This window comes from Camelus ferus, chromosome 18 (assembly GCF_009834535.1).
Source record: "Camelus ferus isolate YT-003-E chromosome 18, BCGSAC_Cfer_1.0, whole genome shotgun sequence".
Taxonomy (NCBI): domain Eukaryota; kingdom Metazoa; phylum Chordata; class Mammalia; order Artiodactyla; family Camelidae; genus Camelus; species Camelus ferus.
The window spans coordinates 34,492,548-34,516,418 of NC_045713.1; the positions used below are offsets into that span (position 1 = coordinate 34,492,548).

The 23,871-nt window shown below is 41.9% G+C and overlaps 1 long non-coding RNA gene across 1 annotated transcript; it reads left to right on the plus strand.

The window, feature by feature from the left end:
• The first annotated feature begins 2,593 nt into the window (after positions 1-2,593).
• LOC116657424 lies at positions 2,594-4,470 on the plus strand. Its single transcript, XR_004312503.1, has 4 exons — positions 2,594-2,612; positions 2,790-2,996; positions 3,315-3,476; positions 4,115-4,470. It is a non-coding gene; the product is annotated as an uncharacterized LOC116657424 (long non-coding RNA).
• The last annotated feature ends 19,401 nt before the right edge of the window (positions 4,471-23,871 follow it).

Here is a 23,871-nt window from a genome sequence, read left to right on the forward strand (position 1 = left end):
AAGAGAGAGGGTCAGAGAAAGAGACTTAAAGCTGCTACAGTGCTGGCTTTGAAGAGGAGGAAGGAATACAGGTAGCTTCTAGAAGCTGGAAAAAGTAAGTAAGAGAATGGATTCTTTTCTGGGACTTACAGAAGTAACTCAAGTTTGTCAACACTTTGATTTTAGTCCAATAAAATGCATTTCAGACTTCTGACCCCCAGCACGGTCAGATAAAACCTTTGGGTTGTTTTAAGTCACTGAGTGTGTAGTAATTTGTTGCAGCAGTCGTAGCAAACTAACTCATACACCTACTTGTAGTCCAGCTGCTCCATTTCTAGTTTCTTGCCCAAGAGAAAAGAAAACATATGTACACTTGTACACAAATGCTCTTAAGTCTTTTTAAATCTGTGAGAGTTGCCTCTCCTTTGGCTTCGACCGTTTACAACAAACATTGAGTGCCTACCACATCCTTGATCCTACTCTTTAGAGACATAAAGTAAATAAGACTTATTTATCTTTCTTTATGAAGTATTTCATAGGTGCTTCCAGGCCCTAGAGGTCTCTCACTGGCTTATAGTTTAAACAAGCTCTGTTTGTTTGTTTTTTTCCTTGTTCTCTCTCTTTTCTTTCTCTCTTTTTCAAATTGAAGTATAGTTGATTTACAATATTAGTTTCAGGTGTATAGCACAGTGGTTCAGTATTTTTATAGATCATACTCCATTAAACGTTACTACAAAATAATGGCTATATTTCCCTGTGCTGTACCATATGTCCTTGTTGCTTATCTATTTTATACATAATAATTTGTACCTCTTAATCTCATACCCCTATTTCGCTCCTTCCCTCCCCTCACTCCCCACTGGTAACCACTAGTTTGTTTTCTATATCTGTGAGTCTATTTCTGTTTTCCTATGCACATTCATCTGTTTTATTTTTCAGATTCCACATATAATTGATATGTATTTGCCTTTCTCTGACTTATTTCACTAAGCACAATATTCTCTAGGTCCATGCATATTACTGCAGATGGCAGAATTTCATTCTTTTTATGGCTGAGTAATATTCCATCGTATATCTATACTCATCTTCTTTATTCATTTGTCTGTTGATGGACACTTGGGTTACTTCCAGGTCTTGGCTCTCATAAACAAAGCTCCTATGAACATTGGGGTGCATTACCTTTAGCTCTGTTTTCCCACATGGTCCTCATTTGATTGTGTGGAATTTGATTAAAGGATTGTGATCCTGAGCCTCATACTCAGAAACCTGGTGTGATTGTTCAGGGTGCTCATGGTACTTAAGGATAGGCTGTGTAGTGAACATCTGTTTTTTTCCCCTCTTACCAGGGTCCTTCAAATTCTTTGTGTAAAGACACCCCCATTTCCATTTGGGGCACCATCCTCCCTCTCTTTCTAGATCATGTGACTTTGTTGTGGCTTGACTGACCTCACTCTGTGGTAACAGAACAACCACATGTCCCAGGCTTGGCTAATCAGAGAACTCCAACACCCTGGACAGAGGGGCTGGTTTCAGAATGGGTACTTGGCCTAAGCTGGGTCAGTATGGAAATGCTTGGGGTGTCAAGTCCCTCATCAATGGGTTTCTGGTGAACAGAAAATCAGAGTAGAGGGAATTAGGTTAACTTCAAGGGTGCTAGCTCATGCTGGGGAAACAAGTTGGCAGGTGAATCGTTCTCAAGAGACGCTGATGATGTGTTTCTCGTTTGGGGACATTTTTGGAGCCATCTGGGAAGAGCCTGGCAATGTCAGTGGCTTCGTTCATGCATTGGATCAGTGCACAGAGACACATCAGCCTCCTTGTATCCATTGGCTGGGCCACTGACAATGGATTGAGATTGGCTTTCAGCCCTGCTCAGGTTTCCAAGCTGGCTGATGCTGACCCTACTTTCCCTCTCCAACGACACCTTCCATCCTTTATACTCCCTTAAACAGACGTCTTCTTGCCTTACCAAATCCAGATCTCTGTCCAAGCCCTGCTCAGCTTTTCCTTCTCCGTTAAGAGTTCTCTGATTCTTCCAACCTCCAATGGCTTCCTCTTACTTCTAACCAGACTGCAGTCAAAGACAGCATTGTGGCAAATGCTTATTTTTGACTGTTTCCTGTATGCTACCCTTATCTTTCAACCACATTTCAGGAACTTTGAGATCAGATGTACCTCTTGTTTACTTAGAGATCTTGGCAGTCGTTTCATAAATATTTACTGAGTACTAAAGATTCCAGGTAGACAAGATCCATGTCTTCATGGAGGTTGCAATAGAGCAGCTGGGAAAAGATTGTAAATAGGCGAATAAATAAGAATTTATCATATAGCCATGAAATTCAAACAAGATGATGGGATAATGAGCAATGGGAGGAGGGACCACACCAACATGGTGGCAAAGAAGGCTTCTTTGAACAGGTGGCATTTAAGTCAACACAATTAATAGATTGATTGGCTTTTCTCCCTCTTTTTGATTTTAGTGTGGTGGTTTGTGGCAAGGACAGTGGCCAGAAGAATTTCTAACTTTCCTTTCTTCTTGTGCTTTCGCCAAATTCCTTCCAAATAGCATGAGATGCTCCAACAGAGTATGGAAGACAGCCTGTAAGAGGGTCCCCAGTGATCCCTGCATCTTGGTATGCATATCTTTGTGTAATCCCCACCCCTTGAGGGTTCGCTGGACACACTGACTTTCTTCTAACAAACAGAGTATGGTAGAAGTGATGGGGTGTCACTTCCAAGTTTAGTTTATAAAATGACTCTGGTTTCTCTCTTGCTCTCTCTCTCTCTCTCATGATTCACTCCGGGTAAAGCCAGCTTCCATCTCAGGAGGCAGCTCTATGTAAAGACCCACAAGGCAAGGACTATGGGCTGTGACCTGCAAATCCATCTGAGTGGCCTTGGACATGGAGTCCCCACCTTGGGTCTTCAAGCGAAATTGCAGCCCTGACCGACAGTTTGAGCCAGAGGCCCTCGGCCAAGCTGCACTCAGGCTTCTGAGCAACAGAAACTGTGAGATGGTAAGTATTTTTTGTCTTAAGCCACCGGATTTTGGATAATTTGTTATGAAGCCACAGGTAATAAATAGGGCCAAACAGGTGTGGTCATCTGTGGGGTCAGTCTGGGTTTGCCTGTGTCTACTGATGAGTGGGGAAGATACCACAGTATCCAGGCAAATCTTCTTCATCAGACTAAACAGCCATCCCCAGGAGCCCCTCTGATGGCCTTTCAAGCATTTGCACACTGGATTGTAATTGTCTACTTAGGGTATAGTTTACATTACTAGAATGTAAGCTTCACGAGTAACCTTGAATGTGTTCTTTTTTCCTTACTTCCAGTACCTTGTTATCATCATCAACATGCTGAGAATTGAGAAGGCTGTACACCCAGTAACTCCCTTTACCTTTGTAACAACCCTATGAGAAAAAGTATTAGAGCATCACTCTGCAGATGCAAAGCCAAGACAGAAAACAGTTCAGTTGCCTAAAGTGATGCCACATGTAAGTGGAGGAGCCGGGATTTGAACCCAGGCAGCCTGACCTTAAAGCTCTTAGTAAACTTTTGTGTTTCAGTAAGTGAGGGAGTGTGACTTCTGAGTACTGCCCCGGGGAGCTGGATCCCTCTCTGTACTTTTTGTGGGTGTTTTTAACCCCTTGAACGTCATTTGTTGTCAACATCTTACAGGCTAATTTTGCTGGACCATTTGTACACATTCTCGGGGCATCCTGTGCCCTTTTCCATCTCCCTGTTCACTCTGCTAAGCCCTCCCCAAAAGGCTGGGCTCTCTTCTCTCTTTTGGAGTTGTTCATATTTTCAGATACTTTCTTCACCAGGCATGTTGATATGTGAGTTGCAAGCAAAGCCTTGCAGAGACAGATTTTTGAGCAATTATCAGTTTAGGGACTCATGTAACAATAAACTTCTCTTCAAACAAATCAGAAGGTCCCAGAGCAAAACTCTTTAAGCTCATCATTTTATCAGAGACCCTCAAAGGGCCTTTCTTTAAAATTTTTTTTTATGGCTTATTTTTTTTAATGAAATATAGTCAGTTTACAGTGTGTCAATTTCTGGTGTGCAGCATAATATCTCAGTCATACATATACACTTATATTCCTTTTCATATTCTTTTTCATTATAGGTTACTACAAGATCTTGAATAGAGTTCCCTGTGCTACACAGTAGGACTTCGTTGTTTATCTATATTATGTATAGTAGCGTGTATCTGGAAAGGAATTCAAGGGGCCTTTCTGACTCTGGGTTGCCACACTGAGACATTTCAAACACAAACTCTTATCACTTTGGTTGCTGAGAGCCAGGCTTCTTTGGAACAGATAACGTGGCTTCATGCCAGTTCTGCAAGAATGTGCCTGCAAAGGGATGATTACATTTCTTTTTAAAAGTATTGACAATTTTCCCCCCTAGTGGCTTAATTTGGGTTGTGATGTAAAAGAGAGGCGTGAAACAGAATTTTTCAATAAAAAAACATGACTCACACTCTGTAATGTCGTCTGGGCTTGGTTTGGCCTTGATGAATTCAGCGCTTTAAAGGGTATGTCAACACAGCAAATTTTATGCCCTCAATAAAACTTGTGAGTGAGCTCAGTGAGAAATTCCAAGGTCTGGGAAGACAATTAACGTTTGAAATATATATTGAGTTGTTTACGGCGACATTTTATGTGGCCACAGAGCGGTCCCCGGGATGTCATGAGGGAAGAATTTCCCTAGGAAATGCAAGGTTTGCTTTTCAAATAACACTGGCGTGTCAGATTGCTCCCTGAGCATAGGGGCAAGTAAGAAATGGCTACCAATGGACATCCAGTTCTCTAACCATATCATGCCATTCTGCTTGTTTTCCGTTCCACCTGGCAATAATCTCCTGGAGGGTATTTGCTGTCCGCATCTTAGCAACTTAATTTCATTGGGCCATTTGTACCGCTTTGTGGTAGTTCTGTATGTGTATGTGTGTGGGGGGAGGTTTTCTTAATCAATTCCACTTGAGTTCAATCCCCAGCCTTGTCTCTTAGTCAATGTGTGACCTTATACGAGTCATATTACCTCTCAACTTCATTGTCTGTGGTGAGAATTAAATAATACAACATGTTATAAAGAGCTTTATTAATTATAATATGGCTTATAATTTAGGAAACCACTATTACTTCTTTGTGTAGCACTTTCTGAGGATGACACACAGAATGTGGGAAGATCTAAAAATGTAATCTGCATGTATTGGTCAGTTATTGTTGCATCAATGCTGTGTGACAAACAGCCTCAGAATTTCATTGGTTTACAATAATATTTTAAAATTATATATTGTTTTATTATATACATACACATATTTGTTTATTTTTTTGCTCATTGGTCTGTGGCTTGGCTGAGATAGCTCTACTTCAGGATGCAAATTGAGTTTAGACGTGCTCTACGTGTACCACCTGGGATATGCCCTTTCGTGGATGATGATAGCAGTGCAAGAAGGGTGAGCAGAAACACAGGATGCCTCTAAGTCCCAGGCTCTAAACTCACACACATTTTCCCATATTCCATTGGCCAAAGCCAGTCATATTACTGGCTCAGCATCACTGGGGCTAGAGAGTATACTCCGTTGGTAATGATCCACTTCAAGAAAGAAGGGAAACTTGGGGAAATACAATATCACCTACCGCAAAATATTTGTATAAATAAAAAGAAGAATCTGAGGTCATTATGTAAACAAAAGTCGCCCAAGAAACATGTAGTTTTCTCTCTTCTATATTTAAGCCTCAAATTACTTGAATTGACCTTCTATGCTACAATCTAAATAAGGGTTAAGTTCTTTCTTTTCTTGCGTTTGACGAAGTCATAGATTGAATGACTCACTTTTCCTTTCAGAAAGTCTTGTACTTATTAGTCAAGGTTTCGGGAAAGTCTCTGGCTGACTGTGAAATGTCTGTTATATCAGTTCTTCTTGAAATGTCAATGATCCGTCAAGATAGGAAAAGAGTTATGTGTTTACTCATCTATTCAAATCAAGTGATGCTATGGTGTGCGTGAGACCAGGAGTCAGGACGAAATCCAAGGTTCCAGTCCCAGCTCTGCCACTGAATTTGGACAAGTCTGTGATCTTCTCTGGGGAGAAAAGGAGAAAAGAAGCTGGGGGCGCTCCAGGGCACATCATTTTATGATGCTAACTCATCTCAGTAATCTCTCAGCACAGAAGTCATTGCCTAAATAAGCATTCCTTCCCAACTGCAGTCTCGTCATTTCACCTAAAAGTTGGCAGATGTGACTTGCCCTCGGGTGTGAACATCTTCAGGAAAATGTTTTAAATGTAGTGTTTAAAAAATCTATAACAATTATGCAGGGTTTTTTTTTAAAGTTCATAGAACAATTTCGCTGCTTTTTGCTCATTAAATATTTCTGTTTTTCTCATTGTTGATCCAGTAATTTCACTTCCAAGGAAATAATCAGCGATGAGGAAAGAGGTTTATGTACCAAGATGTTCACTGTGGCACTTTTAAAAAAATTAAAGTGAAAAATTGAGCAGAACCTAAATGTCTAATAATAAGGGACTGATTGGGTAAATTATTGTAAATCTACTTAATGGACTATAATGCAGATGTTAAAATAATGTTTTAATGACTTGAGAACATTCTCATAATATAATAATAGATGAAATATGTAAAATAAGTAAACCGTGGTCTTGTATAAACATCAATTCTTTAAAAATGTACATAATAAGATTATAAGGGAATTCAGAAACGTGAGTAGTGGTTGTCTCAATACTGTGAGATTGTTAGTGCTTTGTATTCCCTTCTTTATGTTTTTCTGTATTTTTTGGCTTCAACAAAAAACATTACATTTTCATTTTTTTTCATTTTTATTAAAGGAATACATGTATGTGGTTAAAAATCAAAAAAATCTTAAAATGCCTAGAATGAAATAGATCAAGTCTAGCCCCACAGAAATTGCTGTTCATTCTTTTTCAGCTATTTCTTTGGGTATTTCTCCCATGTGTCTATATCATGTACTTAAGCCTCTATTACTGGAATCATGAGTTTTAGGAATTCCTTATCGACTTCTGGTTGTGACGGTTGAGGATTTAGTCCTCTAATCAGCTTCGCCACTTTCTCTTCCCACCCTTCATTGTCTCAATTTACCATGTTTCAGTTTAATTATATCAAAATGTTTGGTTAAATCAATAATAATGTTTACATTATTATGACTGTGTAAATATTGTTTACGGCTGATATGTGTTTAGTTCCCTCTGTATGTATTCCTTTTCTTCTGAATTCCCCAACTATGTTAATACCAGTTGACAGTTTTCCAAATGTAGGGACACAGTCCCGGGTGCTCTGTAGCTTCTGTCCTTTTCCCCTTCCCTGACGACATGTCCCTGACCACCCTTATTGGATGGCTGAGTCTTTAAGTCCTTAGCTCAGTACTGTTCTGGGACTTACTGTCCCTCGTCTGCCATGTTGGATTCCTCAGATCCTGTTTCTTCCCGTTCCTTTATTTACTCGCTCCTTTAGGTGGAGTTTATCCATTCAGCAGCGTCCCAAAAAAGAGTGCATGAGAGACAAATATTTTTGATCCTTCCATGTCTAAAAATACCTTGCTTGTAGACTCCCATTTGACTGATGGTTGAGCCTGAAATAGAATTTCCCCCCAGACAGTTCAAGAACTTTCCATCTCCTGGCACTCACTGTTGCTGATCAGAAGTGATGAATTTATGGGTCCTGAGCCATCAGGATGCAGGCTGAATGGGACAGAGGTGAACAGAAAGAGCCTGGACCAAGAGTCTAGCTGGGAGGAAGAATATGAATGGATACAGAAGAAACATAAATAGTCGGCGCATCACAGAGGTCGAACTCCGATGGATTGTTCAAGAGTCGAGCAGGGACTGCTGTGATGCAGGCGAGAGAAGTAGCTCAGAGAAGTCAGCTCAGACCTGCCCCACGGTTCCCTGGGTTCAGAGCTCAGGCTGTCAGAGATACAGAAGGTTCCAGGTAGCGGAATAGCTGAGGTGGGCTCCGATCGGAGGAGCGGCTCTGGACTCAGGTGTGCGCTGTCCTGTGCTGCCTGCTCCCACCGGGAAGTCAGAAGCCTTCGGTGCAAAGACTTCTGACCGAGACAGACAGGCAGAGCTCCTGAGACCCAACCAAAGGCTCTGAACTTGATCTTGATTAAGGTATTACTAAAGAATCCTACATCCCTCACTCCTTCCAGCAACCTCTCCTTGAATTCCAGTTGGAGGAAAAAAAAAAAAAACAACTGGCTTTAAACACAAGGCTTCCCCAGCCTCAAGGTCAGCTCACACTCTGCCACCCGCGTCCGTGGGGAATAGTCAGCTCCGCGGGGTTGCTGATGGTAAGGGTTAGGTACACTCAGGAAACACCACTGTGATCTCCACTGAAACAGCGGTGCCCTGCCATGGAACCTGTCCGTCTGGCCCTATTCTCACAGTGACATAGGGGAGAGACAGACATAAATAGGTGTGGGTCTGAGGTCACACGTGGTTTTCATGCTGAAAGCGATTTTGGTGGAAAGGAAACAGCTGAAACCCTCCTGACGCTCTTTATTGTTGTCAAAGAGCCTAAAGCAGGAAATACAAGACTCCCTTTTACAACACTGACCTTCTTTCAGATTAGCTTCCCCAGAAGTTTGAACAAGGAATCAGCGGGAAAAGAAAATGATTCGGGATCACTGTTGAATGGTGGGCAGTTTTTCAAAGTGTTTTATTGTCTTGCAAGAGTGGATCCGCTTGACTAGAGTTGGCGGCTGGCTGCCAGGGAGGGTTGCAAGCTCAAGAACTCGGCACTTCGGTCTTTCTAGGGTTTGATCTGCTCTAACACATTATACTTTTGCCAAGGTCATTGCCACCCTTTAGAAGATGATGAGACAATACTGTGTTTAAGGCAGACTTGCAAGTAAGTTACCCACCCATGGAAGAAACTTTTGGTAACCAGCCCCAGCTTTTTTTAAAGCTAAACCCAGGTACCTAGATACAATGAAGCAGCATTTCTTTGTTTCCTTAATGTTGTGCTCAGTTGAAGTGAGAGTTTACAAATATACATTTTAATTTTGTTGAGCCCCTGTTATATGCTAAATTATGGAGAAAAAGGTTTTCCAAGGATTCCTAAGGTGGTCTTAGATGCTAAAAACTTATGAATGAGAGAATAAAGCCGGAAGAAGAAAGTAGAAAAATATTATCATTGGTGCTACTACCAACGCCACCATCATTACTATTATCTCTTCTGGACCAGTATGAAATCCCACAAGGAGAGTCTCATTATAAGGACACGGGCAGAGGGAAACCCGTCCCTTCACAGCTCCCCAGCTGGGTCTCTCCCTTTCTTTCTTCCTCTCTCACACACACTCACAACTCAGAAGTGTACAGAAAAGTGTCTTTGATTGATCACACAACTTCACTTAGCTGACCTATTTTAGTCTAAAAGGAAAATCAGCGAATGCCCTAGATTTCGGAGAAGACTGGCAAGTCTCCGTTCATCTTTCTGCTCACGGCTCTCATTCTACACCCCAAACTCAAGATGACAATTTTTCTTCTTAATAGGCTTGGGGAAAGGAGACCTGGGGGCTCCCATCTGCCTTCCCCTTCCTCCTTCCCCATCCTAGTCCCGACATGTATACGTTTACTGCCAAACAGAGCCCACGGAAGGGAGGTCTGTTAATTATTCCATTTGATAAACATGCTGACTGAGCACCAATAATAGTAGCTCATACTGCACTCTTACCATGACCCCTTTACACATCGCATCTCCCCCTCACTACGGTCCTAGGAGATGGTCCATAATCACCCCTCTCCAGAGGGCAGACAGTGAAAGTTCAGATGAACTTGTTCAAGGTCACTCAGTTTTAAGCAGTGGCATTAGGACTTCACTGTATTGTGCAAAATAGTAATTATATTTTGGTGGGAATCGTTGTGTGTATGCAGGGGAGAGAAGATACAGATAAATAACACTCAATTCCTCACTTCAAAGTTACCTAGAACCCAATCAAGGCATAAAGTGGGGATGCAGGTAAACAAAAGCTTGACCAAAGGACAAGGTGGAGCTTTGGAGGGGGGGGGTCGGGGGTTGGTAAGAAACCGGGTGCTGAGTCTGGGCTGAATATGAAACTAACCAGCTTCTACGCCTCAATATGTGAGTGTAGGACCCAATGGTGGGTCACAGCATTGAGAGGCCACTGGGTTAAATCCGGTCTGGGGTAGAAACAGGCAGGACAGGAGAATTAGCCGACTGATGGTGTGAAAGCTGATGCAGACAGAGTTTTAAAGAGTCCAGCTCCCTGCGTGACCCCAGGTGCTGTTTTTCTTCTGTATGAAAGACATATTTCCCATGCTTTATAAGCAAATGTGAAGTCACAGGCAACAGCTCCTTGTCCCAGTGCAGAGGCCGCAGGCTCTCAGCCTTTGGAAGAAGCAGTCTTTGGGAAGGAGGCCCTTATAGAGGTCCACTGGGCCATTTCAAATTATACCTCTCCTGTGCTTACTTTAAAAAAAAAACAAACCTCACTTCATTGAGATATGCTAGTTCTGAAATGATCTTGCACTGTACACTTAAAATTTTGCGAAAAGGAAGATGGAGACCTTACATTATATGGTCTTGCTACAAAAGAAAAAAAATGTTAAAATAAATAAATCAATAGAAGTAAAAGAGGTAAGAGGGAACTTTTGGAGGTGATGGGTAAGTCTGTGGTTTCCTTCTGAGGTCTGAGTAAGAACGTATCAAGTCAAGAGGAAACGCTGTGTCTGCAGAAGAAACAGAAAGAGTAGCTCTTATCATCCCCTGTTCTCCCTGTTTAGGGAATGGTGCCTTCCTCTTTGTCTGCCTCCTGCACCGACCTGCCCTGCCTTATCCTCTCTGCTGATTTCCTGCTTCAGTGCAGGGAGAGTGGCCCTGACCAGGTGAGCACATAGGTAGAGGAGAGATGGTACAAAGGTTCAAAGCAGTGGGGTGGTTAGTACAGCAACGTGGGAGGAAATGAAAAAAAAAATAAAGGTCAGTGTGGGCAGAAATGAGTGTGTTAGGGCCAAAGAGAGGAAGGGAAGCTGAAGTAGTAGGGGCTTGAATTTTCAGGAACATGGTCAAGAGGCTGGTCTAGAGCCCATGATCATGAGCTGGGCACAACGTAAGAGGCTCCCTGGATAACCAGATTCCTGAGTGATGGAGGGTTTGGTCCTCCACCCAGGAAAGCTGGCCCTTGTCATCCCTGCAGTGTTTGCACGGATGAAGTGGGTGTGGGTTATCTTTTTCACAAGTCAGGGATCCCTCTGTGATGCTGAGGACGAAATGATAAACAGAGAAGATTCAATGATGGTGTCTTTTTTTCTGTAGCCTGCCTTGAGGAAGGTAAAGGAAATATGGTTTAGAACCGGGAATGCCTTCATTTCCATAAGCAAGTGCAAAGGAACTGAATTGGTCCAGGGCATCTTCAACACTGTGCCCATTTTTATGATAATGCAGACTCTCTCGGCTGACTGGATCCCTGCCCACGAGCATAGGGTGTCCTGTCTGGCAGAGAAAGGAACACAAATATGGGACCCTCTCTCAGGCCAAACTCTGCCTACCTCCTGTCCGGATCTGTTGTGAAGAACTCTTGATCTCATTTCTCATCTAATATCAGTGAGGGCAAGAGGAGGGCAAGAGGAGGCTGAGAGGAAGGGTGGAATCAAGGATGGCTTCCCTGATGAGTGTTGGGTGATTAGATGGATGTTAATGCCACAAACACAGGGAGAGATTTGGAGGAAAAACTGATGAACTCCATTTTTGATTTACTTGGCTTGAGAGTCTGCAGGACATTTGGTTGGACACCAGAAGGTAGTTGGAAATACAGCTCTGAGCTTGTGAAAGCAGAGGACTTGGAAAGTTGAAGCAATACCTTCTAGGGCAAACTTTCCCCTTCTCCTCCAAACTCTCCCAGCTCCACCTCTCAGACAGCTCCAAGTGGCATTTTTGGAAATTGTTTTCCCAACATCCTAAAGAAAGAGTCAAGCCGTCTAAGCAAAGGTAATCTTAGCTGCATCCACACAACGCTTTCCCCCTTCCCTGACTCTGTCATCAAGCAAAGCAGTGAATGACTTTTTTCCCCCTGAAAGAGATCTGTGGTGTGTGTGTGTGTGTGTGTGTGTGTCCCACATTGACAGGCAATTCTCAGACGCTAGCTGGGTGTCCTATAGTTCAATTCAATTCTGACACCGTCTTCACTGGACCCTACAAGGCGGCCCCCCCCCAACCCTCCTTCGGACGCCAGTGGGGGGTTGCCCCCTGTGCTTCTGCCCAACTGGCTCTAGACTGAGGGTTCCAACAACTCCCTCCTTGGCTTTGTTTAATTTGCTAGAATGACTCACAGAACTCAGAGAACTATTTTACTCACTAGATCGCCATTTATTACGAAAGGCTAGAACTCAGGAACAGCCAGATGGCAGAGACGCACAGGGCAAGGCGTGGAGAAAGCGAGCAGAATTTCTCCACCCTCTTCTAGCACCTTCTGTGTTCACCAACCTGGAAGCTCTTTGAACCCTGTCCTTTTGGGTTTTTATGGAGCCTTAATTACTCAGGAACTATTGGTTAACTCAATGGCCATTGGTGATCGGACTCAAGTCTTCAGCCCCCTCCCCTCCCCGGGCAGGCAGGGTGGGTGGGACTTAGGGTTCTGACCCTCTCACCACTTGTCTGGCTCCACTGGCCAGCAGCTGCCATCCTAAGGTACTTTCCAAAAGTCACCCAATTCACATAACAAAAGACACCTTGATTGCGCTCCACGCTTAGGGTTTTAGGAGCTCTGTGCCAGAAACGGGGATGAAGACCAAATATGTATTTCTTATTATAAATCACAGTATCCTGCTCCCTAATTCATCATTGATTTCAATTTTCATAATTTCTTAAAGGTTTCTGATTTTTAACAGTCCATGAGACCTCCAACTGTTTCATTCATTCATTCATTCATTCATTCATTCATTCATTCATTCTGTGTGCCTGTCACTGAGGAACAAGAAACACAAAATCTCCACTTAGATCTCAAGGAGAGGGAGACACACATTAAACAAATAATAATCAAATAACCATTTAAATTTGGATTTTTCGTAAATATTATAAGAAAGAAGGACATCTCTCAGACTGGAGGATTTAGTCCAGTCTGGTCTCAGTGTCTACGTGGAGAGTGATCCCATTTTCTGAGATGGGACACCCAGGAGGAGGGCCCAGTTTGGGTGTGGCTCTTGGGAGGCAAGTAAGACTCAAATGCATTTAGAGCTCACTATGCACCGAGCACCATTCTACGCCGGTTACATTCATATGATCCTCCCAGCAACCTATGAAGGAAGGACCAACATGATCCCCATTTCACAGACGGAGGCTCAAGCAAAGAGGGTTAAGTGACTCTCCCAAGGTCACACAGCTGGTGAATGGTAGGGCCAGGACTTCACACCCACACTGGCCGGCCCCAGAATCCACACTCTTTACCATCTCACACAAAGCAGACTCGCTCATCAAGCTTTATTTAGATGTGCTCAGCTGAAGATTCTGGTAGGACAGCTGAGTGACAATTTGATAAACAAGCTCCTTATCACTTAAACCGGTCTGAGCTGGGATTTCTGTTATTGCTGGCAAAAGCATCGCAACACAGGCAGAAGTGAGTGGCTGGCTGAAATCGTCAAACTCAGGAGAGAGGGCTGGTGATACCTTCATGTTCTACCTCCAGCAGGGCATTTTGGGTTCTCCCCTCTGCTCCAAGGTGTCTAATCCTTATTGGATTTGCAAGGACTATAGTGTCTTCTGGGAGACAAAGACACATAAGTGATGATGCTTCTTTTTAAGATTAAATCCAAAGAGCGTGTCTGCCTGCTGCATGGATAACAATACCCATTTGCAGATTCTGCCTTGCTGCCCCCACTGATACACATACACAGAAGCCATAAGGCCCTCTGAAATGACTTTATGTGTAAGCTAAGTTGGATGTGGTGATGGATGTGAAAACTGGCAAGTCTGAACAGCAGAAAAGCAAGTGGAGCAGAAACAGCTCTCAGAGCAATGGATGCAGGATGCTCAGGCTTCCTGTCCTGGGCATCTCGCATCCCACTTGTCTTGCAGCAAATATTGTACCTCTACCTTGTTCCAGACTGACTAAGACTGATTAAAACCCTTTAAAAGGCTCTTGTTGACAAGATTTGCTAAAGAACATTCTAGTGACTAAACAAAATTATGGTGCAATTTCACTTGATTAAAGACAAAACCAAAGCCCGTGCAACTTCCAGTGGATAATATTAAGATAGCAACTTAAAAACATCTTTAAAGAGAGAGAGAGAGAGACACCAGACACATGCACAGAAAGAGAGACCACCATGTGAACATCCAGCATGAAGGCGGCCACCTGCAAACCAAGGAGAGAGACCTCAGAAGAAACTAGCTCTGCTCGAATCTTGATCTTGGACTCTGGAAATAAATTTCAACCGTTTGGTCTGTGGTATTTTGTTAGTGCCAGCCTAGCAAATTGATACATCCTTGCCCCTCTTAGACAAGGTCAGGAGCCCCTTCTCCGGACAGCCCTCCTGCTTTCTTCTATCACAGCACCTATATCTCTGTAAGACCTGCCTTGACGTGTGAGGGGGTTACATCCCAATAAACCCATCATGAGTTGAAAAGATTGAAATTTGAAAATGCGCTTAATACGCCTAACCTACCAAACATCATAGCTTAGCCTAGCCCACCCAAAACGTGCTTAGAACACTTACTGCATGAACCTACAGTTAGGCAAAATCATAAAACGTAAAACTCATTTTATAGTACAGTGTCGAACATCTCATGTAATTTATTGAATACTGTCCTGAGAGTCAAAAACAGAATGGTTGTCTGGGGATGGAATGATGGTAAGTGTGTGGGCTATTCACCCTCGGGATCACGTGGCTGATCGGGAGCTGCACCTGCCGTGGCCACCCAGCTTCGTGAGAGAGGACCGTATCATCTCTCGCCAGCCTGGGAGTAGACCAGCATTCAAAATTCCAAGTACGGTTTCTACTGAAACAGTCACTTTGACACCATCACCAAGTTGAAAAATTCCAAGTCGAACCATCATGACTTGGGGACCACGTACAGAGGAGGAGTTGGTAGGAGCAGGAGATGCAGTTAGAGGGGGCACAGGGGCCAAGACAGACAGAGAATGAGAGGAACCCAGTGTTGCCAACTCATCTGAACTTTACACAGAGAGACCAGAAATCAGGATTTAAAGTGATATTCCTTGATTTTATTTTATTTTTTTTATTTTTTAAAACATTTTTTTTATTGATTTATAAGATACTCCTTGATTTTAAAAGGTAGTCCAGTGTTTTGGAAAAAAATTAACTACTCCATAGCTAAAACCAGTGGTTCACTGCTGGAAGTGATTTTGCTTACTGGCCGACGCTGGCAATGTCTGGAGACATTTGTGGTTTCACACCTGGGGAGAGGTGTGCTACTGGCATCTGGTAGATAGAAACCAAGGATGCTGCTAAAATTCTGCCATGCGTGGGACAGCCCCCAACCACAGAGCACCACCCAGCCCCAAATGTCAACGATGCTGAGGTTGGGAAAACTTGCACTAAGGAGAACATGCCCACGGATGGAATCTGTTGGTGTGGTCAGCAAATCTTTAAAAAGGAGCAGATGGGCCAGGAGCTCAAGGATGGCCCTCTTCCCGCCAGGCTCCCCCAAATGCCGGCCCACTTCCTTTATGCTTCAGCAGAAGTGATTTTTCCACCACACGCCTAACACTCCTCATTAAGTAATCACCACCCACAGCCCCTTATGTCTACATCTCTAATCACCCCAGGTACAAAAGATGCCCTGTTTACAAGAGGCAGCTGGAGATCAGCCACTTACAAGGCTATTAGACTAAACTCAGTGCCTTCCTTATCTCATCTCTGTGGGCTGCACACTTCAGGTTGGTAGGTTTTGCCTACTCAGCCCTTTAGTCCAATGACTGCCCAGCCTGGTTGCTGAAATCTTGCTGGTGGAGCACAATTTCCTATCCGAAGCCTAAATAGTTCCGTTGATATGTTTTAAGCAGCAGCAGCAGCAACAGCAGCAAAATCCACTCTTCCACAAACTGTATTCATAGCAGATTGTATGAATCACATTTCAATAGTCTTTTCCTCATTAAAATGAGAGGAAAGATAAATAATTTTGGATAAACCTTTGTTGTTATGCAAGAGTATGTCTAGAGCAACTGTTTTTGGTCCAATGAACTAGAAGCTGCAAACTCAAAGATGCCTATGGAAGCCAGGCAGGTAATGGGAAGGCAGGAAGCAGGCCACTAAAATAGAGAGTGGTGGGAACTGGGACAACCTGGAGGGGGCTCACCCAGGCTAGAAGGGGCATCTGTCGCTCGTGTCCAGCCAATGCTGCAGGATGGCAATCGGGTCCAGTGTAGCGAGAGCTTTTGACATTTTAATAGAACTAGAAATCTGAAGTTTTAAATAAATGTATTTGTTTTAAGATACCCTGCAGAATTTCTCTAAAACCATTCATGCTGCTTAGATGTGGCTTGTGAGTTACCGGACAGTGATCTCCATTTAAATTCTTAGGAGCTGTCTGCTTTCTGCATATGAGAGTAAATCAGTCCAGAATGTTAAAAATGGACCAAGTTAAGAAGGAAGGGGTGGTGGATTCCAGACTTGGAAAAAGAAATGGTTTTCCTACCCCTCAAGCAAAACCTCATTAACCTCGTCAGCATTATAATGGTCACCTGTGTACTAGGCTGCCCACTCACATAAAAGCCTGATCACAGTGCTTTTTATGACACTCTGGGAAATACTGTCTCCATTTTGCTGATGCAAAGCCCATGTCTCAGAGAAGTAACTCCTCATGGTCACATGACTAATAATAACTGCTCACGATTACATGACAGTATTTGAGCCCAGGTCTATGTAAGCTTTTATCCATTACCCTCTACTGACCATGGATGTCATTTGGAACTGAGGATGAGTATTTCTGAACTTTAGAAAGGCATTTTGCAGTTTTCTACCATATTCATGGAGGTGGAGTGGTCCATGGGATGATCACATGAGAATTCTAGACTCTTGAGATGCAAGACAACGTAAAGGACAAAGTTGGCTAATTCATCACTTTCCGGAGCAGCTCTCAATCCACGTCTGAGGGAGGTTGGTGTATACATACCCCAGTTCCCTCACGCCTCTTAGGTACCTGTTCTACATCATCACCCAGGGTTGCCTGCAGGAGTAACTTGCTTGATATCCTATATTGGTTTCTTTCTCTTCTCAATCTTACTGCTTTCCCCACTTTTGCCTCTCAAATCAACTACGCATGTACGAATACTTTTCTGGGGATCTGCCTTTGGGAGAACCCAAACTAAGACATGAGGGCACCTCAAGTTCTTTGGTTTTTGCAAAACTTGGATTGTGTTTGCTTCAGTTGAAGCTAGTCATGTCACCAAGTTTCAGTCATCTGTATTTATTATATAAAGTCTTATGTCATCAGAGGGCAGATTACAGCAGAATTTAGCACTGGTTTTAACTCAAACTTACTGGTAGGACAATTCAAAAAAGGGGAGGGAAGATACAAATCAAAAGGATTTGGCCGCAAAGAAGATACTTAACTGCTGTGATCTCTGCTGGGTTCTCACTGGCTAGATTATGATTGATTGTCTACAGTGCAGCATTGCCAGTGATGAGAAGCTCTTTTCTTTCATCTTTCTGTTTAATTTTCTTTCTAATGACCTTAAAGGAAGAATTCTTTGGCCCTGGAAATTACTTTGGATTGTAACAAGAGAAATCTGGAACCCTTTTACTATTCCTTTTAATAGTCATTCGGGGACACAGTGTAATTGAATTAAGACACTTCCAAGAGGTGAATTATAGGATAATAATTCAGACCTTTCTGTTTAATAGGAGCTGGCCTGTGGCCTTGGGTCCACTAGATCTAAAGGGGTGAATTACTGCTCCATAACTCACAAGGTCCCATTTAAAGAGACCCTGGTTAAAGAGAATTAACATCATCAACCAAGTCTGGCAAAGGCAATTCAAGATCTAACAGTAAGGAGTGAGAGGAACAAAGAAATGAAATTTGGAAACTTGGCACTTCACTCAAAGAAGTCAGACATCAGAGAATAATGTCAGACCGTCAGTAAAAATGAATGGCCTCTCAGCCCAGCAGAGCCCTGGGTATTTTCCACCAAAGCCCTGACATGCGTGTGTGAAACTCTTGAGCATCTTACCTTTTCAGAACTGATAAAATAACTCACTGGGCTTTAACCCTAACCAGGACACAGGCCAGGTGTTCAGCAGGTACCTGCATCTTGGAGGCAGAATGGACAGTGACATCCTCAGGCTCCCTGATATTTCTCTTCCTGGCATCCCTACAAATGTTTTTCTCGCTGATGCCTGAAATTTCACCATTCACAATTCATTTGTTTGGGCTGAACGTGTGCATCTTTCCATTTTCTCTTTTTAAAAAGGCGTCGATGTTGCACAAAAATAAATGTGAGGCACTACACTTGTAGACAGATAGGAGTTCATATCTAAACTCCGCAAGTCACAATCTGTCAAATCTTGGGTAAATTGCTTTCCCTCTCTGGTTTCCAGGTTTCTCATCTGTAAAGTGAGGGTTGTAATAATACTACCTTCTTAAGGCTGTCAAGAAGATTAGATAAAAGAATGGATATAATAACACTTAGCAAAATGCCTGACATAGACATTTTGATAAAGAATAAACATTAGTATTGAAAAATATCCTTCAGAGAGCAACGTGCATGCCAAGAATCACTTATCTGACTGTGTTCTTCTTTTAAATTCTAGAATGTGAATGTTGTTCCATGTAAGAAAAAAAGGATGATGAATAGAGTATATTTCACAGGTAGCTTTTTCTAATATGGCACTGATAGGTAGTTAGCCACCTCTGAGGTGAATGTAACTTCTGGAAATTTCTAGAAACCTAGAGAAAACCACCTCAACTCCATAGGTTTCCGTCCAGTTCAGGACGTCAGTACCAGCTGACAGGATCCGCCCAATTTTTACTCCCTCTGAGGCTTCCTGCCTCTCATCGGCCAACCTTCTGCTGTCTGTCCCAAACTTTTACCTAAAGATTAAAAAAAAAAATGAGCTTATAATTCATTACAGTTCATTAAAATGAAAATAAAATTTATTTTGCATCAAAATGAAAAAAATTCAACTCATTTATTATTAGCATATAAATGGCATTTTTTAATGTCACTCTGCCTCAAAATCACTTACATTTTCAATGATCACAGCACACAAAATTAATTTTTGATCGCCTTTTGTGATTTGGCTGAAAACTCTTATTTCTTTTTGTGCTTTAAACAGCAAACTGTATCCACTGCTATTCATAGCAAATTTTAGATAATGAAGCAATTAAAAATACATGGATTTAAGATCTTATCTCATTTTTCCTTTGGCCTATTTCTGCTTCATTATTCATGAAGGGATATGTTTAATTCAGAGTTAGTAATTGCAGATATATCTGGTATAAATTGTGCCTCATATTCCTTACCCATTTCAATTTATTTTAGCAAATAGATCTCTGTTTGAAAAAAGCAGTTGAGAGCCAGGAGAGTATGATAAAAAGGCAGAAATCTATATGTGTGTGTATGTATGTGTGTTGATTGGCATATCCAAACAAGATTTCAAAAAATGTTAATAATTACGTTTCCTGAGGATTTACTGAGAGCTAGACACTGTGCTGAACAATTACGAAAGGCATTTCATTCAATCCTAAGAGTAATCATATAAGGGAGATACAGTTAGTGCTTCCATTTTGTAGACATGGAGACTGAGGCTCAGAGAAGTTATAAAACTGACCGGAAGGCATGCAGTTAGAAACAACAGAGAACCAGGGTTGGGACCTGGTTTATCTGCCTCCAGAGCCTGTGTTCAACCACCCATTACACCGTTGTCTGTGTCCTGGGGCTACGTGCAGCTGAACCTCAGAGAAGTTAGTCAAAGGCTTGAAATCGTCCTGCTGCTCCACCTAATAGCGTCCCCCGTTCATAAAGTTGCTGGTCCGAGGAGCTTGTCACTTAGTCGGTTTCCACGAGCCTGAAATATATTTTAGAAATTTATCCTAGGGAAGTAGCAGAACTTGGTACATGCAGTTTCTTGCAATGCAACATGTCACCGGGCTTTACATACCAATAAAAAAGAGAAAAGAGAAAAAAAGAAAAGAAAAAAGAAAGAAAGAAAGAAAGAAAGGATCTATCCTTAAAAAGTTCAATTACAGGTTAAATAAATTCCAGTGCATTCTCAGTATTACCCATTGGCGCCATTAAGAATGATGATGAGAATCTTAGGTTACTGAAATCCAAAAATATTCATGGTATAAAAATAATAGGTTTATAAAACAATATGTGTAATGCACTCCTGTTTTAATAAAAACAATACATTATATATATATATATGGCAGGGGGAGAATCTAGACACTGCTGATCAGGAGGATAGAATGTAAGTCACAGATGTAATTAAAAATTTTCTAATAGTGATATTAAAAAAGTAAAGCAAAAGGTGACATTAATTTTAATAACACTTTATCTATTCCCAAATATTCAAAATATTATCCTTTCGACCGGTAACCAATCTAAAATTATTAAGAAATATTTTACATTTTTTGTATGTCTTTGTAATCTAGTATGTCTTTTAAAATTTTTATTATTTTATTTTATTTTATGGGGGGTCACTAGGTCTACTTATTTATTTGTTATTAGGTTATTTATTTTTTTTTAATGGAGGTACTGGGGATTGAACCCAGGACTTCGTGCAGGCTAAGCATGTGCTCTACCACTGAGCTATACCCTCCCCAACAGTGTGTCTTTTATGCATACAGCACATCTCAATTCAGACTAGCTGCATTTCCACCATAGTGATCACCGTATAGCAAACTATACAAACAGTATAGTTTGTATAGAAGGCGATATACAAACTTTTATACACAATTGGTTGATCTTTGGGTGGTGTGGTTATAAGGTATTTTTCCCTTGTTCAGCATACTTTTTGAATTTTTTAAAAAAACAAAGCAGACCATTAATAAAGCAATAGTTATTTCCAGTGTAGGGGAGAATTGTCTCTGGATCAGTTAAATAACTGGTCCAAGTTCGTACAGCTGAGATTTTTGTGGAACAAGGATTTGAGTCTGCAGTCTAGTTCTAGGGGCCAAGCTCTTTGCTATTTGCCAAGAGGAGCATGTGTCTTGGAGAATGTTTCTGGCCTTGGTCTTTCTGGCTGCGCCGGGTCACTCGTGCTTTCACACTGCACCTTCTGCTCTAACTGCCGTGTCTCAGCATCCCAACCCCTCCCTCTGCAGCACTGATCCCAGCTTCCCTCTCAATCCATGTAGGTTCCTGCCCAGAGCATGAGTTCTCCTCTGTAACGTGGTCCATGCTTTGCCTTCTCTGTAGGAAAAATATCATCCTAAACACGTAATTATATTCTGAGGGGTCAGGTTGACCCTGCCCCTGGAAAGAAAACTTTGATTAAAAGGAAAGTGTCTTTACTTATTCCTTTACTCCATCAGCACATTGTATAGATTCCCCACTATATACGCCTCTGTTCTAGATGCTGAGGATGCAGGAGAGAACAAAATAGGCAAGGTGGCCTCTACACTCAATGGAGCATGCGTTCTGGCAGGGGAGACAGAGAAAACATGCAAGCAAAATAATTAGGGAAGATGGTGGGTGTTGAGAACTATGGAGACAAATAAAAGAGGGCGAGGGAAACTGAGGTGTTCTTACGTGGGATAATCAGGAAGGCTTGTTTGATAAAGTGACACTAAGCAGAGACATGATGGAAGTGACAGGGCGAGTCATAAGGCTATTTGAGAGAAAACCATCTAGCAAGTGCAAAGGCCCTGAGGCAGGAGGGAACTTGGCATGATTGAGGAACCATGAAGGACCACGCTGGCTGGAGTGGAGCTCATCCGGCCAGGTCTGGAAGTCAGGGGTCAGGTAGACTTGAGCTATCTAACACGCAATTTTAAGATGCTGGCGTTACTGTGCTAGAAGCCCTCTTGGTCACCCCAAAGCATGGACAATGACAAACATATTGGACGTACAGTTTGAGGAACATCAGAAAAAGAGGCTGTTCCTCTCTGGGTCCGCACAATACAGAGACAAGAGAACAAGATTGAGAGAGAAAATGTGAGCCCCAGGGAGGGCAGTGGGGGAGTGGGAACTTGGAGGCACAAGTCATCGCGAGGAACCTAAACCCTGGGGAATTCACCAACGTCTTGGGAGGGTGTTAGACTCATAGGACTTGGGATGGGGGTTCAGGTCAAACTTATTTAAAACTCAAAGGAAGGAGTGACCTCAGCTTAACATCTGGGTCAAGTTTATATAGAACACCAAATATTTGGGGGAATCGCAGCATCTTAATTTGGTTTGTTTTTAGGGATGTATCCAGTGGTTTTAAACACGATTTTCAAACTGGTTTTTTAAACATCTACATTTAATAATAGATTAGTGGGTGAAATGCAGAAGGAGTTCTCATGAGAGGGCCTTTGCAAATAGTGTGTTTCCTTGGCATACATAAAACATTATTTGGGATGGAAGAAAGCTTGATTTATGAAAATCCTACTTACGCCACACTGATGCAGAATTAAGGGTTGTTGGCGCTGCTGTACCAGCCTGTAAATGACCATTTCTAGCAGCTTTCCAGAGTGCACGTTTCTCGGCTGCAAGGGACTAGTGTCCAAAAAATTAGGTAGGATTCACTCTGCATGCCAATTGTTATACTGCCAGAAAGCCATGCCATCTGGATGTCATCCTAATACACTCCGTCTCTCACCCAGAGTAAATCTCTGTCATCACGCATAAGCGTTGTAACATAATCTCTGAGTTCCAGTCTTGGCTGGTCACTGGCTGGTTTGGGGAGGTAACCATAAATCCTCTGAGTCTCAGTTTCCCTGAATGGAAAGGGAAAATAATTAATAGTTTTTTAATTGAAGTACAGTTAGTTTACCATGTTGTGTCAGTTTCCGGTTGTACAGCATAATGTTTCAGTCATACACATGCATACATATATTCATTTTCATAGTCTTTTTCATTATCAGTTACTACAAGATATAACTATATTATACTATAATACAGTTCCCTGTGCTACACAGTAGAAACTTGTGGTTTATCTATTGTATACATAGTAGTTAGTTAGCTGCACATCTCAAACTCCCAGTTTATCCCTTCCCACAGTCTTCCTACCCTGGTAACCATAAGTTTGTTTTCTATGTATGTGAGTCTGTTTCTATTTTGGAAATAAGTTCATTTGTGTCTTTTTTTTAGATTCCACATATAAGTGATATAATATGGTATTTTTCTTTCTCTTTTCTGGCTTAATTCACTTAGAATGACTCCAAGTCCATCTATGTTGCTGCAAATGGCGTTATTTTATCCTTTTTTATGGCTTAGTAGTATTCTATTGTGTGTAACCACAATTTCTTTATCCAGTCATCTGCTGATGGACACTTAGGTTGTGTCCATGTCTTGGCTATTGTAAATAGTGCTACTATGAACATTGGGGTGTGTGTACCTTTTCAAATTAGAGCTTCCTTGTGGATATATGCCCAGGAGCAAGATTGCCTGATCATATTGTAAGTCTATTTTTAGTTTTTAAGGGATCTCCATACTGTTTTCCTTAGTGGCTGCACTAATTTACATTCCCAACAACAGCATAGGAGGGTTGGAAAATAATTATTAAAATGAGGATAAATATGGTTGAGGATCAAAAAAGAGAATGTTTAGCAGAAAATCTGGCCAATGACACATGCTTAATAAAGTTAGTATTAAATAACTGAAAACTTCTAGACCATCAGCAGAGAGCTACCTGTATTTTGTTTTCTTTCTTTTCCTTTTTTTTTTTTTTCCTGGAGAAAAATGACAGGGACTCACTTTCCAAGAAATTACACTATGTTC